This window comes from Sciurus carolinensis, chromosome 5 (genome assembly GCF_902686445.1).
Source record: "Sciurus carolinensis chromosome 5, mSciCar1.2, whole genome shotgun sequence".
Classification (NCBI taxonomy): Eukaryota; Metazoa; Chordata; class Mammalia; order Rodentia; family Sciuridae; genus Sciurus; species Sciurus carolinensis.
In genome coordinates, this window is record NC_062217.1 from 113,305,537 (window position 1) to 113,327,480 (window position 21,944).

General features: G+C 35.0%; 1 protein-coding gene across 7 annotated transcripts in view; it reads right to left on the bottom strand.

Annotated features, from left to right (window-relative positions):
- The window catches only part of Rhobtb1 (Rho related BTB domain containing 1), a 129,725-nt gene that overhangs the window by 51,518 nt on the left and 56,263 nt on the right, over positions 1-21,944 (bottom strand). The gene's annotated exons all lie outside the window — the stretch shown is intronic.

A 21,944-nucleotide genomic window follows, 5' to 3' on the forward strand; every position in this document is an offset into this window, starting at 1 on the left:
ATCTCATTCATGTGGAACTCATAAACAAGCATGGGTTTCTATCCTCATATCAGATAAACTGGACTTTAAGTCAAAGTTAATCAGAAGGGATAAACAAGGACATTTCATACTGCCTAAGGGAATTATACATCAACAAGACATAACAATTGTAAATATTTATGCCCCAAACAATGGAGCATCTAAGCACATCATAAAAACCCCTTCACAACTTCAAGAATCAAGTTTAAACCACAAGACAATAATACTGGGTGATTTCAACATATCTCTCTCACCATTGGATACATACTCCAAACAAAAACTAAAGAAGCTATAGAACTAAAAAAACACAATTAATAATTTAGATCTAACAGACATATCTACAGAGTATTTCATCCATCAAGGACTGAATACACTTTCTTCTCAGCAGCACACATATCCTTCTCTAACACAGACCCTATCTTAGGCCACAAAGCAACTCTTAGCAAATATGAACTATGGAGATAATACCTCGCATTCTATTAGATCATGATGGCATGAAATTAGAAATCAATGATACAATAAAAAAACAGAAGCTACTCTAATAACACTTTGGAGACTAAATAATATGCTATGGAATATGGATAGCACAAGAAATCAGGGATGAAATAAAAAATACTTAGAAAATACTTAAAACGTTTAAAAATCTCTGGGACACTATGAAGGTAGATTTAAGAGGAATGCTCACTGCATTGAGCTCATTCCTTAAAAGAATACAAAAACTCACCAAATAAATAATGTAACATTACATCTGAAAATCCTAGAAAAAGAACAAATCAACACCAATCACAGTAGAAGACAAGAAATAGTTAAAATCAGAGATGAAATCAATGAAAATACAAACAAAACAATTTATATACACAATGGAATGTTATTCAGTCATAAAGAAGAATAAAATTATGTCATTTACAGGTAAATAGATGGAGTTGAAGAATATCATGCTAACTGAAATAAATCAATCACAAAAAAACAAAGGCTGAATGATTTCTCTGATAAATGGATGATGTTACATAATGGGGGGTGGGAAGGAGGAAAGAATGGAGGAATGATGGATTGTAGAGGAAAATGAGGGGTGGGGAAGGTTTGGGGGGAAGGAAAAATAATAAAATGAGACAAACATCATTATCCCATGTACATGTATGATTACACAAATGGTTTGACCCTACTTCGTGGACAATCAAAGAAATGAAAGTTCTACCCCATTTGTGTATAATGAACACAAATAAAAAAATTAATGAAACAAAAAGTTGGTTCTGTAAAAAAAATAAACAAAATTGATAAACAGAGAGAAACAGAAAACTAAAATTACTAAAATTTGTGATGTAGAAGGAAATATCACAATGAGCACTTCTAAAATACAGAAGCTAATCAAACTATTTTGAAAAGTTATACTGTAATTAGATGGAAAATGTTGAAGACAACAACACATTTCTAGAGACATAACTTACCCAAATTGAATCAGGAGGACAAAGAAATTTAAACAGATCAATTTCAAGCAATGAAACTGAAGATGCCATCAAAAGCCTACCAAGAAAGAAAGGCCAAGGACTAGACAAATTCTCAGCCAGTTCTATTAGACCTTCAAGAAGAACTAATACTCAAATTATTTCATGAAATAGATAAAAAGGAAACCCTTAAAAACACATTTTAGGAAGCTAGTATCACCCTAATGCAAAAACCAGACAAAGGAAAGAAAACTTCATAGCAATATCACTGATGAACACAGAAGCAAAAATTCTTAATAAAATACTGGCAAATTGCATACAAAAACACATTAAAAAGATAGTGCACCATGATTAAGTGGGTCTCATCCCAGGGAGGCAAGGTTGGTTCAACATATGGAAATCAATAAATGTAATTCATCACATCAATAGACTTAGAGAAAAAATCACATTATTATCTTAATAGATGCAGAAAAGCATTTGACAAAATAAAGTATCTCCATTCATGCTCAAAATACTAGAAAAACTGGGAATAGTAAGGACATACCTCAACAATGTAAAGCTATATATTTTAAATCAAGACCAAAATCATTCTAAATGGAGAAAAATTGAAGGCATTTCTTCTAAAAACTGGAACAAGACAAGGATGCCTTCTTTTAGCACTTCTATTCAATATAGTCCTTGAAACCTTAGTCAAAGCAATTAGGCATTAGAAAAAAATTAAAGGAATTTGAACAGAAGATTCTAACTACCCCTACTTGCTCATGACATGACTCTACATTTAGAAGACCCAAAAAACTCCACCAGAAAACTTCTATAACTCATAAATGAATTCAGCAAAGTAGAAGGATATAAAATTAACTACATAAATCAATTGCATTCCTATACATCAGTGATGAATCAACTGAAAGAGAAATTAGGAAAACTATCCCATACACAATAGCCTCAAAAAAATATTTGGGAATCAATATTACAAAAGAGGTGAAAGACCTCTACAATGAAAACTATAGAATCTAAAGAAAGAAATTAAAAAGACCTTAGAAGATGGAAAGATCTCCTATGTTCTTGGATAGGCAGAATTAATATTGTCAAAAAGGCCAGACTACCAAAAGTGCTGTACTGATTTAATGCAATTCCCATTAAAATTCCAATGATGTTCTTCAGAGAAATAGAAAAAGCAGTCATGAAATTCATTTGGAAAAATGAGACCCAGAACAGCCAAAGCAATCCTTAGTGAGAAAAGTGAAGCAGGAAGCATCAAAATATCAGGCCTTAAGTTATACTATATAGAGAGCTATAGTAACAAAAACACCAAGTTATTGGCATCAAAACAGACATAAAGATCAATGGTACAGCATAGTAGACACAAAGAAAAACCTACATAAATACCATTGTCTCACACTAGACAAGGTGCTATAAACATACATTGGAGAAAAGATAGCTTCTTCAACAAACAGTGCTGGGAAAACTGGAAATCCATATGTAGCAAAATGAAACTGAAACTCTGTCTCTATCTTTCAAGGATGAAGGACCTAGGCATCAGACCAGAGCCCCTGAGCCTATTAGAAGAAAAGAAGGCACAAATCTCCATCATGTCAGCTTAGGTACTGAATTCCTCAACAGACTCCTAAAGTTCAAGAAGTAAAATCAGGAATCAATAAATGAGATAAATAAACTAAAAAGCTTCTTCACAGAAAAGGAGACAATCAAGAATGTGAAGAGACAGCCTACAGAATGGGTGAAAATCTTTGCCACCTGTACCTCAGATAGAGTATCAATCTCCAGGATATATAAAGAACTCAAAAAACTTCACACACCAAAAAACCTCAAATAACCCAATCAATAAATGGGCAAAAGAACTAAACAGTCACTTCCCGGAAGAGGACGTTATGATCAATCAACAAACGTATGAATAAATGTTCAACATCTCTTGCAATTAGAGACATTCAAATGAACACTATATACTGAGATTCCATCTCATTCCAGTCAGAATTGCAATTACAAGAATACAAGTAGCAATAAATGTTGGCGTGGATACCGAGAAAAAGGTACACTCAAACATTGGTGGTGGGAAAGGAAATTGGTGCAACCACTCTGGAAAGCAGTATGGTGATTCCTCAGAAAATTCAGAATGAAACCATGATTTGATTCAGTTATACCACTCCTCAGCATATACCCAAAGGACTTACAATCAGCATACTGTAGTGATGCAGCAATATCAATGTTTACAGAAGTTCAATTCACAATAGCTAAGCTGTGGAACCCACCTAGGCGCCCTTTAACAGATGAACTGATAAAGAAAATGTGGCATATGTATACAATGGAATATTATTCAGTCATAAAGAAGAATGAAATGATGGTATTTCCTGGTAAATGGATGGAACTGGCGAGTATCATGGTAAGTGAAATAAGCGAATCCCCAAAATACAAATGTGGCGTGTTCTCTCCTTTACACGGATACTAACACACAATAAGAGAGAGGGGGAGGGAAGAATAGAAGTTCATTGGATTAGACAAAGGGAAATGAAGGGAAAGGAGGGGAGATGAGAATAGTAAAGAGAGTAGAATGAATCAGAGATAATCTTCCTATGTTCATATATGAATATATGACCAGTGTAACTCCACATCATGTACAACCCCAAAAATGTATGTATAATATATGAGAATATACTCTACTGTCATGTATATTTAAAAAAATAAAATATAATAAAAAAGAGAACACATTCTACAAGGAAACAATATGGACAAATTTAAACTTTACTAATACAGTATTTGAAGATGATTTTTATAAACACATACAGAAAGAGAAATGAAAGAGAAAGGAAAAATAACAAATTTTTATATTGGGTCTATTTGATATCAATGTGAAGGCAGCATAAAGCAAAAGGTTATTTTTAGGTAGTAAAGACTCAGGGAGTAAAAACACAGGTTCCCTTGGGAAATTAATTTGTGTAAGGACAGTAGTTAAAACACACAGAGAAAATTAAAAAAAAAAAAAAAAGACAGTTTAGCTTCAAAGTACCACGAAAATAAAATCAACTCAAAATATAAGATCAGCCTACAGAGCTTTTTTGAATTTGGTTGCAAAATGGAATAGAAAAATCATCTGTGAAATACAATCTGGAAGGGTAAACAAATAGGGGAATTTATAATAACAGCAAGAAGGTAATAATGAACCTTAACAGACGAAAAGTTATTGAAAAAACATGAAGGAAACTTTATAAGGAGAATTTGATTAAATAAGTGAAATATTTGGAATAAAAAATCAGATTAAATCAATGTCAGATTAAGAAAGTGAAAAAGAGCAACAACACATGGAGGATCTGAATAATAAACAATACAGTTAAATTAATAGATAACTCACATGTTTTTAGACCCATATATGCTTCCTGGAAAGTGACCACATAATGAGTCCTACGGACAAACATCCTCCAAAGCATAAATTGTATTGACCAAATTCTCTGGCCTCAAGAAACACATGGAAAAAACCTGTAAAAGTTTATAACAGCTACAAAAAATCTCAACCCTCAGATGTATGCTTTCTGATACATACATCTATAGAAATAATTTAACAAATGGAAAATATTTTAAAACCAAGTATATTGATCCCACTTCTATTAAGAATAAGAAAAAAAGAAAACAATCTAAATCTATGACAAGCAGAGGAAAAATTAATTAAGGTACTGGCTATGTGATTTTGGGCAAATTACTTAATGCAAGTCTATTTCCTTGTCTGTAAACTGGGGATAACTATCTCCTTCAAGGGGTTGTTGTGAAGGTTAAATGAGATAATGCTTGTAAGATACTTTGATCATTATACCTGGGCATCCAGAGAACAATCAGTGAAGTCCACTTAGTTAAAAGTTGTCACTGAAGTTATGTTTTCAATGAACTGGTAGTAATACAGATATACACTAATGCTATCCTATGGGGAAAGTGCAGAACTAAAGTACCGTGGACAGAAACTACAGAAAATAAACACATGTAACCTAGATGAAGCGGGGCCTCCTCATCCTCTCACCTGCACCACCATCTTAGCACAGTGACACAGCTAAAAAGAAAAACACAAAGCATGACTCTTGGAAGGTCGTGAGACCAGTGTGGAGGCTTAAGAAGAGGGAGGTGTGGTTTACATACTGTATCACACACTGGCAGCAAAACTTCTAAAAAGTCTCTTGGCAATGTTTCCTTCCAGGGTTCCACTTCTCAAGACCACCACTCATGTCTGTCTTTCTGCCTCTCAGGCCCCAGTCTTTCCCCATGCTTCTTCCTCACCCCCTTGTACAGGGCTAGATGTCACTCTGCTTGCATTCTCATCCATTGGTCCTTGTGGCCAACTAAATGGATCTTCCTTGAAATCCACCCTTTTTTGGGGGGTGGGGGGGTGGGGAGGAGTGGTGGGTATTCATTTGTGACAATTTAAAATATAATAATGCAACAAAAGTGTCTGTAATCTCATCATAAAGAACTCCAACTTCTTTCCTTGCAACAACAATACATGGAAAATAAACTGGAAGGAAATATAGTTAACAGATAATAGCTACTGTTGGTGAATAATGGGGTAATAACTTCTTCTTGCCATTTTTTCTGCTTTTCTTTAGTTTCCAAATTTTCTGCCATGCACATGTATGATCTTTTTAAAAAACTGAGACAAAATCCACATTATAAAACTCACTCAATTACAGTGAACAATTTTATTTAAAAGTATTCACAAACTTGAGTAACTGTTCTATGTAGTTCTAGAACATTTCACCATCCCAGAAAGACATCTTAAGCCCAACATCAATCACTCCCCCAATCCTCATTTTCCCAGCTCTGGTAACCACTAATCTACTTTTCCATCTCAATAGATTGGGTCATCTCAATAGATTAAGGTTCTGGATATTTCATATAAATGGAGCCATACAATCTGCAGCCTTTTACCTGTCTCCTTCTACCTTGCATAATATTTTCTGGTTGATCTGTGTTGTAGCATGTAACAGTACTTCATTACTTTCTACAGCTGAATACTATTCTCAGATGTATTACTTCTATAATTGAAAAAATGTTTTAGCTTTTTAAAAGAGTATTAGCTATATAAGCATAACCATTGACTGCTAATTCTATTAAGAATGTGCTCATTCAATCCAATAATAAATGATTTTTAATGGGTAAATTGTTTTTCAGAACCATATATTTATAAAGCATAATGATTCTGCTAAACCTGATTTTTTTCCTGACTCATGCTCTCAAAAGAAAAAAAAAAAAAAAAAAACCCAACAGGAATTTAAATGATATTTTTGTTGAACATCAGACATAGAAATTGAACTAAATAAAAAGACAGTTGAAGATACTCAAGACAAAGGCATACAATTCTATTTCAAGCAGAAGATGAAAAATTCTTGGCTATAAATTTTGAGCATTCAAAGAAAATATTTACAGCAACTGAAAAGAGGAATTTTAAGAAACTGGAAACAGTACATTAAATATTATGTGGAAATCAATTATAGTTAGAATATTTTAAACTTGGATCAATAATACAGTATAATTTGGGTTTACATTAATTGAGAAGAAAAGTAGTTCTAAATTTGTTGATATGCATGCCATGCATGGATTTGTGTACTGAACATCACAAATACAGAAATACTGACGCACACTCATGCACAAATTTAACATTACACTCCTCACTTGGAAGGGCAGACTGCCACACATCTTTGGTTACAAGGGTGATTTGTGATCAATGATGACAGTAGTTAGCTCATATAAAGTAATGGTTCACTGAAAAATCAAATTATGTAAATAAAGGATGTACCACACACATAGAATTTAGTGTTTCAAACGGAGCATGCAGTGGAATGGTGACCAGAAGCAGGGTGCTGGTGATATTCTGGTTCTTGGTCTAGCTGCTAGTTACACAAGTGTGCCAAAATCTGTCAAACTGTATATTTGTGATCTGTAGACATTATCTATGTATGTTATATTTTGATACTGATTTTCAGGTGGAGGGTATTGGGAATTGAACTCAGGGGTATTTGACCACTAAGCCACATCCCAGCCCTATTATTTTGTATTTTATTTAGAGACAGGGTCTCACTGAATTTCTTTAGTGCCTCTCTTTTGCTGAGCTGGCTTTGAAATCTTGATCCTCCTGCCTCAGCTTCCTGAGCTACTGTGATCACAGGCATGTGCCTCATGCCTTCCTTTAATATATATTTTTAAAGTACAATTTTTTTTTAAAAGCAGCAAAAGACCTTACATATTTATTTTATTTTGGAGGTCTGATAGTACTCATGTGGGTGAACTTTAGTTAAAGACTGAATCAGAAATTTCAGTCAAGAATTAATAATTATGGTTTTTCAAAAAGGTGGGATAGAGTGGCTTCTCTGCTGTGTAAAACCAAGAAAGTAGACAGGGAACTTCTCAGCAAGGTAGGTGAATAAATTAAAAAGGTGGTGGGGGTACTTTACTGGAATTTAATACTGGACATTCAAAGTGAACTGGAGACTCAGGAGGTTGGACAGAATTAAATAAGGAAGAAATCCCCAGTGACACCGCGGCTGCCATGGCTGGAGGCACTAGTTAAGAGCAGTCCCTTCACAAGCAAAGTGGAAGGAAAAGGGAATTAAAGGAACCCACATTTTTAGAAGGCCTGAAGCATGCATGTCTGGGTACACAGAGTTTAGAGATCAAAGACACTGCCCAACTGAACCGAAGGGCATGCTGTATAATATCCCTGTGCGGGAAAGAAGTCTCATCTCTCCTGGCTGTGTGTGGAGGACAGAGGAAGCAACCATTTTGCAGCCCCAGCATGGGGGCCAGCAGCTGGGGGAGCTCACTCCTAGCAAATAAGAGTTTGTTCAGAAACACAGACCTGGCAAACCCAGACTGTACAACAAAAAATATGCCTAAGCGACCAAGAGAAAGTCATACATGCAGATGGTTTAAGCAGGGGACTACTGCTTGTCGAAGTTCACCTGGCTCTCCCCTTCCACCTCATATCTGGCTGCTTGCGGGACAGACTGGGAGAGATGCATCTGGCCGGGAATTTGAAAGGGAAGGGGTGGGAGAGATTGTTGAGACTGAACTAGAGACCAGAAAACATGGGGTCCATAGGTGATGGTATGAACCAAGAATTGGCTCTTCCACCATACAAATGGAAATTTTTACCTTATATACATTTTTTCTCCCACTTATCTGTTTTCCTTGATTCTCTTTCTATTTTCTGCTAAGTCAATTCTCTATTATTCTCTCCTTTACTCTTCCTTTAACTTTTTACTTCTAACTTCTGTCCTCCTCCATCATAAGCATCACATTGTATATCACTTCTGTTCTCTCCCTACCATTTGAAATTTGAAATTATTTTGCAAATTTACTGATTTTACTGTAGGCAATAAATGATTATATCATGTCTCTTTATTGTGAAAATTAACATTGTAGATGTTATAGCAGGAATTATTTGGGTTAATGGTATATATTGTTTGCATTGGTTGTTGTTATTATTTTTCTCCCCCTAAACAGTGATGTACTGGAAACCTTCAGGGACACTACATGTCCACAGGGTAGAAACTCTACTGCCTTGAATCCATACTGTTATGGGTAGACACAAAAACAACATGAAAAAGCAAGGAACAAAACAACAAACAATGATTTTCAGTAGCAGAATACCTTGACACCATAGTGGAAGAAATGTCAGAGAAGGAGTTTAGAATGTACATAAACTGATCTGTGAGGTAAAGGATGAGGTAAGGAGTGAAATAAGAGAGAAAATACAGGAAGTGAAAGATCACTTCAATAAAGAGATAGAGATTCTGAAGAAGAATCAATTGAGAATTCTCAAAATGAAGGTATCAATAAACCAAATTAAAAATTCAATGGAAAGCATCACAGAGTAGGTCACTTGAAAGACAGAGTTAAGGTAATGAAGACAAAATATATAATCTTGAAAATAAACTTGACCATGGAGAAAAGATGTTAAGAGGCCACAGACAGAACTTCCAAGAAATAGGGGATAACAGGAAAAGACCAAATTTAACATTCATCGGGATAGATGAAGACTCGGAGATACAAGGGAATGTACAATCATTTCAATCAAAGACTATCAGAAAATTTCCCAAACCTAAAGAATGAAATGGAAAATCAAATACAGGAGGCTTACAGGACCCCAAATACATAAAGTTACACAGACTCACACCAAGACACCTTATTATGAAAATGTCTAACATAGAGAATAAGAATAACACTTTAAAGGCTGCCAGATAAAAGGACAGGTCACATTTAGATGGAAATCAATCCAGATCACAGATGATTTCTAAACTGACACCCTCAAAGCTAGGAGGTCTTGGAATAATATGTACCAAGTTCTGAAAGAAAATAGATGCCAGCCAAGAACACTGTGCCAGTAAAATTAAGCTAAAAAACTGACAATGAGGGCTGAGGAGATAGCTCAGTTGGTAGAGTACCTGCCTTGCAAGCACAAGACCCTGGGTTCTAATCCCCAGCACCGAAAAAAAAAAAAACAAAAAAAAAACTGACAATGAAATAAAAACTTTCCATGATAAATAAAAGGTAAAAGAATTCAAAACTAGAAGGCCTATAATATAAAACAAAAGATTTCACAAAGAAGAAATGAAAAATAAAAGTGAAAACCAGCAAAGGGAGGAACTACACTAGAAGAATAGTCAATCAAAGAGAAACTAATTCAAATTAAAACTAGAAATAAATCAAAATAACAGGGAATAAAAAACATTTCTCAACAAAAACAATGAATGTAAATGGCCTAAATCATCAATCAAAATAAACACAGACTGGCAGACTGGATTAAAAAACAAGACCCAACAATATGCTGTCTCCAAAAGACTCACCTCATAGGCAGACATCCACTGACTGAAAGTAAAGGGATGAGGAAAAGCATCTCTTTCATGTGGAACTCATAAACAAGCATGGGTTTCTATCCTCATATCAGATAAACTGGACTTCAAGTCAAAGTTAATCAGAAGGGAATAAACAAAGACATTTCATACTGCCTAAGGGAATTATACATCAACAAGACATAACAATTGTAAATATTTATGCCCCAAACAATGGAGCATCTAAGCACATCAAAAAAACTCCTTCACAACTTCAAGAATCAAATTAGACCACAAGTCCATAATACTGGGTGATTTCAACATATCTCTCTCACCATTGGATACATACTCCAAACAAAAACTAAATAAAAAAGCTATAGAACTAAAAAATACAATTGATAATTTAGATCTAACAGACATATCTACAGAGTATTTCATCCATCAAGGACCGAATACACTTTCTTCTCAGCAGCACACATATCCTTCTCTAATACAGACCCTATCTTAGGCCACAAAGCAACTCTTAGCAAATATGAACTACGGAGATATTACCTTGCATTCTAGAAGCCAATGATACAATAAAAAGTAGAAGCTACTCTAACACTTGGAGACTAAATAAGATGCTACGGAATGACCAATGGATAGCACAAGAAATCAGGGATGAAATAAAAAATACTTAGAGGTAAATTAGAATAGTGATACAATATATAAAAATCTCTGGGACACTATGAAGGTAGTTCTAAGAGGAATGTTTCCTCCATTGAGCTCATTCATTAAAAGAATAGAAAGTCACCAAACAAATAATATTGCATCTGAAAGCCCTAGAAAAAGAAGAACAAATCAACACCAATCACAGTAGAAGATAGAAAATAATTAAAATTGGTGATGAAATCAATGAAATTGAAACAACAAATAAACAACAAATTCAAAAAATTGATGCTGGGCGTGGTGGAACATACCTGTAATCCCAAGAGTTTTGTAGGCTGAGGCAGGAGAATTGATTATTCAAAGCTAGCCTTAGCAATTAAGTGAGACTCTATCTCTAAATGAAATATTAAAAAGGGCTGGGTATGTGGCTCAGTATTTAAGAGTCTCTGGGATTAATCCCTGGTACTGAAACACAAAACAAACTAAAAAACAAAAAACAAAAAGAAACAAAAATAAAAATGAAATCAATAAAAGAAAATACTGGTTTTTTGAAAAAATAAATAAATCTATCAAATCTTAACCAAGCTAATGAAGAAAAGGAGAAGGAAAATTCAAATTAGTAAAATTTGTGATGAAAAATAAAATATCACAATGGACATTACTAAAATATAGATAATAATCTGAAACTATTTAAAAAATTTATACTCTAAAGAAACAGAGAATCTTGAAGACATTGACAAATTTCTAGGGACACAAGACTTTCCCGAATTGAATCAGGAAAACATGGAAATTTTAAACAAATCAATTTCAAGCAATGAAAGCGAAGACACCATCAAAAGCCTACAAACAAAGAAAAGCCTAGGACCAAATGGATTCTCAGCCAAGCTCTACCAGACCTTCAAAGAAGAACTAACACCAATCCTCCTCAAATTATTCCATGAAATAGAAAAGAAGAAAATCCTTTCAAACTTATTCTATGAAGTTAGTATCACCCTGATACCAAAACCAGATAAAGACACATAAAGCAAAGAAAACTTCAGACCAATATCCCTGATGAACATAGATGCAAAAATTCTTAATATTGGCATATTGTATATAAAAACACATTAAAAAATTAGTGTACCTTGATTAAGTGGGGTTCATCCCAGGGATGCAAGGTTGGTTCAACATCCAGAAATCAATAAACTTAACTCATCACATCAATAGAATTAAAGACAAAAATCACATGATTATCTCAATAGACGCAGAAAAAGCATTTGACAAAATATAGCAGCTCTTCATGCTCAAAACACCAGAAAAACTAGGAATAGTAGGAAAATACCTCAACATTTTAAAAGCTCTCTATGGTTAAACCCAAGGCCAACATCATTCTAAATAGAGAAAAATTAAAAGCATTCCTTCTAACAAGTGGAACAAGGATGCCCTCTTTCAGCACTTCTATTTACCGTAGTCCTTGAAACTCTAGCCAGTGCAATTAGGCAGAAGAAAGAATTAAAGGGATAAGTATAGTAAAAGAATTACTCAAACTATCCCTATTTGCTGACCACATGATTCTATATTTAAAAGACTCAAAAAACACGAGAAAACTTCTATAACTCATAAATGAATTCAGCAAAGCGGAAGGATATAAAATTAACTCTCATAAATCAATTGCATTCCTATACATCAGTGATGAATCAACTGAAAGAGAAATTAGGAAAACTATCCCATACACAATAGCCTCAAAAAAATATTTGGGAATCAATATTACAAAAGAGGTGAAAGACCTCTACAATGAAAACTATAGAATCTAAAGAAAGAAATTAAAAAGACCTTAGAAGATGGAAAGATCTCCTATGTTCTTGGATAGGCAGAATTAATATTGTCAAAAAGGCCAGACTACCAAAAGTGCTGTACTGATTTAATGCAATTCCCATTAAAATTCCAATGATGTTCTTCAGAGAAATAGAAAAAGCAGTCATGAAATTCATTTGGAAAAATAAGAGACCCAGAACAGCCAAAGCAATCCTTAGTGAGAAAAGTGAAGCAGGAAGCATCAAAATATCAGGCCTTAAGTTATACTATATAGAGAGCTACAGTAACAAAAACACCAAGTTATTGGCACCAAAACAGACATAAAGATCAATGGTACAGCATAGCAGACACAAAGAAAAACCTACATAAATACCATTGTCTCATACTAGACAAAGGTGCCATAAACATACATTGGAGAAAAGATAGCTTCTTCAACAAACAGTGCTGGGAAAACTGGAAATCCATATGTAGCAAAATGAAACTGAAACTCTGTCTCTCAAGGATCAAGGACCTAGGCATCAGACCAGAGCCCCTGAGCCTATTAGAAGAAAAGAAGGCACAAATCTCCATCATGTCAGCTTAGGAACTGAATTCCTCAACAAGACTCCTAAAGTTCAAGAAGTAAAATCAGGAATCAATAAATGAGATGGTATCAAACTAAAAAGCTTCTTCACAGCAAAGGAGACAATCAAGAATGTGAAGAGAGTCTACAGAATGGGAGAAAATCTTTGCCACCTGTACCTCAGATAGAGTATCAATCTCCAGGATATATAAAGAACTCAAAAAACTTCACACACCAAAAAACCCCAAATAACCCAATCAATAAATGAGCAAAAGAACTAAACAGTCACTTCCCAGAAGAGGATGTATGATCAATCAACAAATGTATGAATAAATGTTCAACATCTCTTGCAATTAGAGACATTCAAATGAACACTATACTGAGATTCCATCTCATTCCAGTCAGAATTGCAATTACAAGAACACAAGTAGAAATAAATGTTGGCGTGGATACCGAGAAAAAGGTACACTCAAACATTGGTGGTGGGAAAGGAAATTGGTGCAACCACTCTGGAAAGCAGTATGGAGATTTCTCAGAAAATTCAGAATGGAACTACCATTTGACTCAGATATCCCAATCCTTGGTATATGCTCAAAGGACTTAAAATGAGCATACTATAGTGAAACAGTCACATCAATGTTTATAGAGCTCAATTAACAATGGCTAAGCTATGGAACCCAACTAGGTGCCCTTTGATAGATGAACTGATAAAAAACATGTGGTATATATATACACAATGGAATGTTATTCAGTCATAAAGAAGAATGAAATTATGGCATATCTTGGTAAATGGATGGCATTGGAGAGTATCATGGTAAGTGAAATCCCAAAACACCAAATGTGGAGCGTTCTCTCCAATATGTAGATGCTAACACACAGTGAGAGACAGGGGGATGGAATAATAGAAGTTCAATGGATTAGACAAAAGGGAATGAAGGGAAAAAGGGAAGAGGAGAATAGGAAAGACTGTAGAATGAATTGGACATAATTTTCCTATGTTCATATATGAATACATGACCAGTACAACTCCACATCATTTACAACCCCAAGAGTAGGAAGTTATACTCCATGTATGTATAATATGTGAAATTATACTCCACCTTTATGTATATCTAAAAAGAACAAATTAAAAAATCTAAAGAAAGAAGTAGTAATTAACCTATTGGTCAAGTTTTAAAGACATGTCAAATTTTAAGTGCTTTTTTGAGAAAGCTAGTATCAAGTCTGAAGACTCCGGTTCTTAAAAACCCATCCTCATGAAGAAAAGTATCTACATTGCTTTGTAGTAAGCTGCTCATTGGTAGCATTCTCTGAAGATGTCAGTAGGTTAGCTTCTGTAACACCAGAGACCACTTCTGTAAAGTCTTCAGATACGGTGACACTTAAGAAATTGTATTTAAACATTTATGAGATTATAATACATCAGTTGGGATTAGGTTATGCTCTGATTCAAGCAAATGAAGAAAAATTTTTCAAGATTTTTCAGGTAAGTTAGAATATAAATACAGGCTATTCCTGCTGAACACATTAATAGGAAAACACTGTCTGATCTGTCCAGACCAAATAAAGACTTTGAAAGAATTCAGTTGTCATATCTAAACAAGAGTCCCTGGTTTACCTCAAATAAATAAAAATATTAGAATCTGAAATATTCTAGGAGTTTTTTGCTGATCTCTGATACACATAACAGAAAACCATTTCCCTTACTTGAAGCCTTTTTCCAGGAGCCTTAATGATCAGTTGCCAAATTGAGCCTTTGGTTCCATGTCCACAATATCTATTACTCCCCCTTGCTTATTGATGTGAGGCCAAGTTTCATCCCTCTTTAGAATGCACAAATGCAGATGTCTGGATGAAAGGTGGAGGTTGGGAACTTATACTGAAAAAAAGCCTGGAGAACAAACTGTTATGAATGGAAGCACATGGCTTCATGACTCAGAACTAAAAGTACATTAACACAAAAGAATCAATGGCATTGGTCATGTTATATGAGAAGGAAAAGAGAGAAGGAGGGTTGTAGAGAAAGCAGTCAAGAGGTGGCCTATTCATTATAATCATTGTGGGATTTGTTTTGAATGTTTTGGAGAAAGTTCTTGGCAGCTCTATTCAAAGTAACCAGCCACTGGAAACAGCCCATCAACAGCAGAATGGATAAATAAATAATAATTTGGTGTCTATTCATACAGTGGAATACTATACACCACAAAAATGGATGAACTCCTGCTACATACATTATGGATGAATCTCACAAACATAATATTGGAGAAATGAAGCCAAATGCAAAAGAAGACATAGTGTATAATTTCATTTATATCAAGATCAAAACTTGCAAAACTCATGTATGGTCAAGGTTGTAGTTATTTCAGCTGGGTAGTGACTGGATGGAGCATGAGAAGGGCTTCTAGGATCTGGTAAAGTTCTGTGCTACGATGTGAGTGTTTTTGATCTGTGATCCTGTTATAGATCTAAGATTTATAATTTTTTGTTTATGTAAGATACACTTCAAAAAACAATTTTAAGTTCAGATTCCAGAGCCCTAATGCAGATCTACTAAAACTACAGACTATAGAATTCTCAGGGTATCCCCATCAATGTACAGTCAAAGTTGAAGATCACTGGACCAGGTGAATTACATTCAGTGGTGTGATGGATGCCCTACCAGCTTATGAAAGCAAGTTGCTTAAGTTTGGGAATTTGGCAAGCCCATGAAAATAGTGCCAGTATTAAATATTAATCATATAAATTTACCATTAAATAAATTATACTAAAATCAATAGTGATAAATAATCAAAGAGCTTCACTTTCTACATTTTATCTTTCAATACAGCCTAGAATTTTGAGGTATTCATGCAATTGTATCTGTGTGGTGAAAATACCATATAATGGTGTCTTACTATGCTACCTTGACCCAACTTGGTGCTCAGTCACATTGGTAGTTTAAAATTGGTCAGAGTGGGAATATTTATACCACATAAATTGTTGATCACTATAAATCAGGGCTTGCCTTATTGTTCTGTTGATTTTCTACTCTTAAGAAAATAATTGAAAATTTTTAATAATGCAGAATAAATTTAGAGGCATGTTGTATGTGTAGATGTTAACATTGTGAATAGATTTGAAGAAATATCCTCCCAGAATTTAAAAACTGTTATCCATTTCAGCCAAGAATTCATTCACATCTTTGATGAATAGGTACAATTTTGACACATTTCTTTGTTTTTTCACTTTTATCTTACTCATCAACATAAAAGAAAACATCAGCCAACATTTACAAGGGAACTACTCTCCGTTGCCAATGTACCGTATGTTGGCTTTGGATTAAAGAGTTCAGCAGCACCAACAAAAGCATTCTGTGAGGCCCAATTGGCAATATGAAATTTATACAATCTTTATGTCAGTAGCATTTATTTTTTTAGGTGCCAGCAACTGGACCTAGGGCCTTGCACATGCTAAGCACACACTGTACCACTGAGCTATATACCCAGACCTTAGGAGCAATTGTAAGCGATTTGCCAGCTCTGCCTTCCATGTTTAAGATTCCATGACTCACTATTATTACTTAGAAATAAGCAAACAATGTAAGAGTCTAATTAAGACCTACACAGTTTAACTTTTAGCTTAAGGTACAGTAATGTATTTACAACCTTACAACTAAAGTCTGGTTCTCAGATCAGCAGCTTTGGGATCAATGGGGAGCTTGTTAGAAACCCATAATCTCCCCACCTCAGAACTCCTGAATCAGAAAGTGACTTTGAACAAGATGCCCATTCTTGTTGTACACACACAAATGAGTTTGAGCACTGCTTTAAGAATAATTAACCCCTTGATGAAAACTGAAACTTATGCAGAACCAATTTGAGTATAATAATAAAAGTCAGGGACAATCTAGCAACTGGTCATTCCTAAGCATCAAGCCCAAGTTTAGCCATTGCAGAGCACTGAGAACACATGGCTGCTATTGCCAAACTTGAAGAAAAGGATGTATGTCTTGACATATGCATTTGCCAAATACTAAAATGGGAACCTGTGGCACCAGGAAAATATATCTATTTGAGGTACTTGGTTATAAATAAAGAAGGAAAGACAGGTACAAATAAGAAAAAAAAATCATCACAGTAGCTTTGGTGTGATGAATAGAATGTGTTGCCAAAGGCTTGACTCCAAAAGTCCAAAGCAGGACAGCAAGTGCCACAAGACCAAGTGCAGCAGCTGGGGCCAGGAATGTGATGAAACACCTTCCAGAGGTGTCATTGAGGCCAGGGTAGTTATCAAGTGCTGGGGGTGAAGGAGGAAACTGTAGTGTTTACACCTTTTCCTACCAATACACCAGTCAGCAACACACCACACAAAGAAAAGAAAGCATACCTCACCCCACCCCATATTCATTTTTGCAGTCACACCAAATGAAGACAGGAAAGTCGCAGGCACATAAAAACTGAAAGCAAAAGTTTTATATGAGCCATCATTCTCTGGCAATCTTTCTTAGTTATTTGGCTGAAAATATAATGTTGCTTTGAGATGCAAAGGTCTATGTAAAAAACATGTAACATACTTAAAATAGTGTCTGGAAGAAAATGAGAGATACAAATCTCCAAGAGGAATTTTCCATTAGTTTTGGGGTAGAAACTAAAGGCATAAAATAATTCAAGTAAACCTCTGCAACCTGAGGGGTATGAGGAAAATAAGTGCAATAGTGCCTGGGCTGCTATACCCAGAGATAATCAAGGAAAAAAGTTACCATAACCAACCAGATGATATCAGAACTTGATGGCTCCAGTAAATTTAGTGGTAGAATGATTTGACTATCCTACTATGTAACATTTTCCTCTGAGATTCTCTGGGAAGGCAAAGAAGAAAACTAAGCCTTACTGATCACCTACTATGTGTTTCACATGTGTGATTTCATAACATCCTCATAATCCTCTAAGGGAAGTAATATTCCTCCCATTTACAGATGGGGAAAGTGGGGAAATATTTCACCCAAGATACACAGCAAAGCAGGGGCTGGGGATGTGGCTCAGTGGTAGAGCACTTGCCTAGCATGTGTGAGGCACTGGTTCAATTTTCAGCACCACATATAAATAAATAAAATAAAGATCCATCAACAACTAAATACATTTTTTAAAAAAAGCAGAGCTCAGACAATATTAAAAAGTTCCAAGCAGATTACTCATCTGGGAGCATGGAAGAGATTAGAGTTTGGGGTGCTATGTTTTTAAGAGGGAAAGGACTGTTCTGACTTGACAGCAGTGAAGATAACTGAAGTTTCTCCTAGTACGTTTCTTTATACTGCTGGCATCCACTTATCACCCATTCTGGATGTGCCTTGGGTTTCAGATGTATTTTGGACTTGCTAGTTGTAATTTTGGCTAAGTTGGAGGGTTTAGAAGACTTGGCACTTTTCAGGCAGTGTTATGTAATGGAACTGAGCCCTGGCTGGGATTTGGAAACCTGGGTTCAGTTCAGGCGATGTCACTTATTAACTGAGAGTGGTCAAGTTGCATTGCTTCCTTGTGTGCCAATATTTTATCAACTACATGAGGTTGAACCAAGTACCTTAAGGATGTTCCTGGCTCCACAATTCAACTCTCTTTGACTCAACTGTTTAAAACTGTGACTGCATCAAAATATATTAGAAATGACTTGAAGAGTTAGCAGATTCATCCAGATAAGTCTGCTGGGCAATTCAAGGTATAAAAACCTAAAGAATAATTATCTAACTTCTATTACTCTTGCCATCTGAAAAAGTAACTTGGAATGAAATGGTCTAAAAAGTTTTTTTTTTTTTTAAGCTCTGCTTTCTATTAGCTCTTTAACTTAACATCTCTGAGTTCCACTTTGTGCTTCTGTACAACTGGAATTGATAATGAATATTAGCTGTCATGTAGTGAAGTGTCTGGCCTCCAGCAGGAGCATAAGAAGTGCTGGCTGTATTTATTGCAGGGGTCATTACAGGTTTGGCCTATGGTTGGATAACAGTTCAAAGGAGACTTCTCCATAGAGGGATGAAGCCTGGGATCATAACCTCATTAACACTGGGAACTTGCCATTAACCTGTGTCTGTGCAATAAATAAACTCAGGTGCAGCATGGAGAAATGTAATTGCTCTCTTCTAGACCTACTGGCAACCCTTTCTTTCTTTGTAAAATGTGCTAATTCACCATTTAGTGAGTAAAACTGGAGGAGAGACATACTGACATATTTGATTGCACAGCTGGATGGAATATTTGCAGACAGGAAAGTCCTCAACATCTGGAAAGAGGCTGTTAAGATCTTGCCCATTTCCTAATTTTTGCCCTCTGGGCATAGGGAACAAAAGGTGCCAGGAAGAGGAGAGGGTCATTTCACTTTGTCTATAAATAAATAAATAAATAAATAAACACAAATAAATAACCTATCAGTAAACATCCCATCCATCTGAGTGACTGCCTCTTGCCTTGATACCCCAAAGCTTTTCCCTTCCCTCTCCCCTGCCCCACCAGTGTGACATACTCTCCCACCTCCTGCCCTTGTCCCCTATACTTTTTGGTGACTTCCTATTCCTTTCCTCTCTAAGATCTGTTTTGGTGTTGTGAGACTGGTGGAAAGCCTGGGTGGAGAAGAAAATGAATTCAAGGACCCAATTATGTGAAGCCAAGGGGAGGGCTTCCTATCATGAGACCATGCTGCTTGTTTTCTTAAAGAAAGAACAATAGATTTAAGAATTTTCTCTATTTTCTACAAATAAATTTAACAAGTAAAGCCAGCAATATTTCAAATGTTTCTAGACATTTTTAAAGAGGCAAGGCATGCATATTAACCAAAGCCTTCTGAAGTTCGAAAAAGAAAACAAGTGTTTGATTACTAATTAAGCGATAATTATTAGAGATACCATGCTTATCTCCAAATTTCTTTTGACTTTAACATTATGTAATTTGCAGTATAATTTTATTGCTTCAAATAAATTATAGGTTTATAGTTGCTATATTGATGTTTTTATGGCATTCCACTTTCAAAACTAACCATACATTGGCTGACAGGTGTTGGCTTATAAAGGGATCTTCCTGATAATAATAGTGCTGTTATGGAATATGATCTATTTTCTAACAGTCCATAGTGAGCAACTTTTATAGGACAAAGTTCTTATAGGAAGGTGTTCAACAACCCCTTAAACACTTAAAAATGCCTCTTAACTAATTATGCTTTTAGAGCTCTTAGATTGAGTTGGGTCTATCTGGACATTAAAAAGATGTCTTTAAATAGTTGTTTCCTATTTCATTTCTTTATTACCCCTTTATATAAAATTCCATAAGAAGGATTAACAACTTTTACAAATTATTCTACCCCCCCAAAAAAAATGAGGGGGAGGGACAAGGAAAGAGGGGGTAAGAGAGGATTGTTAATTGAGGCACAAACTAAAAATGTCCTGCTTAAACTTCAGATGTTGGCCATTTCCAGGACTTTGGTATTATGTGTCCAAATCTATTTCTGTATCACCTTTCAGGCAAACTAAGGTTCCATAAAGGATATAGCACTTGTAATCATCATGCCAAAATATAGTGTTTTCTCAATGATGCTGTGCAGAATCAAATAGCCCACATGATTTTGTTATGAAGCTTTTGAAGCAATGTCATTTGAGTTTGAGATATTATAATTTAATGGCTGCATAATCTCTCCCCATCAGGTTGAAATTTCTACATTTTCTTTTCCCAAACTTTCACTCATTTACCATCTATCCAGACAACTGTGCTTGTAAATTGTTTTTGCATGCATACATCAAATTGCAAAGTAATACCAACAGAGTGGAAAATGAACTTTTGGTAAATATACTACTGACCCCCAATTTGGCCTTTTAACTCACCCTATCTTGATTTATTCTCTAATTTTTATATATGAATGTTTTAGTATTTTGCTTTTTAAATCTGTTTATAAAATTCTTGATGCTAGAGACCTCATGATAAAAATCTTATCTTTGATAGAGCCATGCCAAAAAGTATACATGAATACTTATTATTTCACTGTTTTACCTAAAAGAGTGGAATTTATTCTTTTGCAATGGCTGGGCTACTGAGTGCTATTATATGAACTGCAGTTATCAAGTTATCTTAGGTAAGTCACTTAACCTTTCTTTACCTTTATTTCCCTGGTACAGAAGAATTTTTGAAGTAGTTTATGTCTTAGAGGAAGACAGAACTTTAAAAAAAAAATCCTATTTGTGTCATTTACTAGCAGGGATTAAACATATCTAATCTCTCTGAACTTCCAACTCCCTGCTTGTGGCCTGGGGGTCAAAAGAGTGATTTCACTTCACAGGGATTTTTTTTTTTTTTTTTTGAGGAAGAATGAATACATATATGTACAGAATGCAGCACATTGTCTGAGTCTAGGTTCATGCTCAATAAATATCAATTATTATTGTATCAAGTTTTTTTTTTTTTAGTTCCAGAATTCTAATATCAGGACAGAAATATACCTCAATTATTGGGTCCCCAGATTCCCAGTAGTCTCAACTGTCTGGCACCATGAATCCCCAAAGTAAAAAAAAAAAAAAAAGTCTTATAAATGACAAACTGATTCAAGGCTTGTTTTAATACCAGTTTACTCACAGAGTAAAAAGAATAATCACTGAACTGTGATGTTCATAACTGAGCACACAAAATGACAAAAACAAATTCTTTT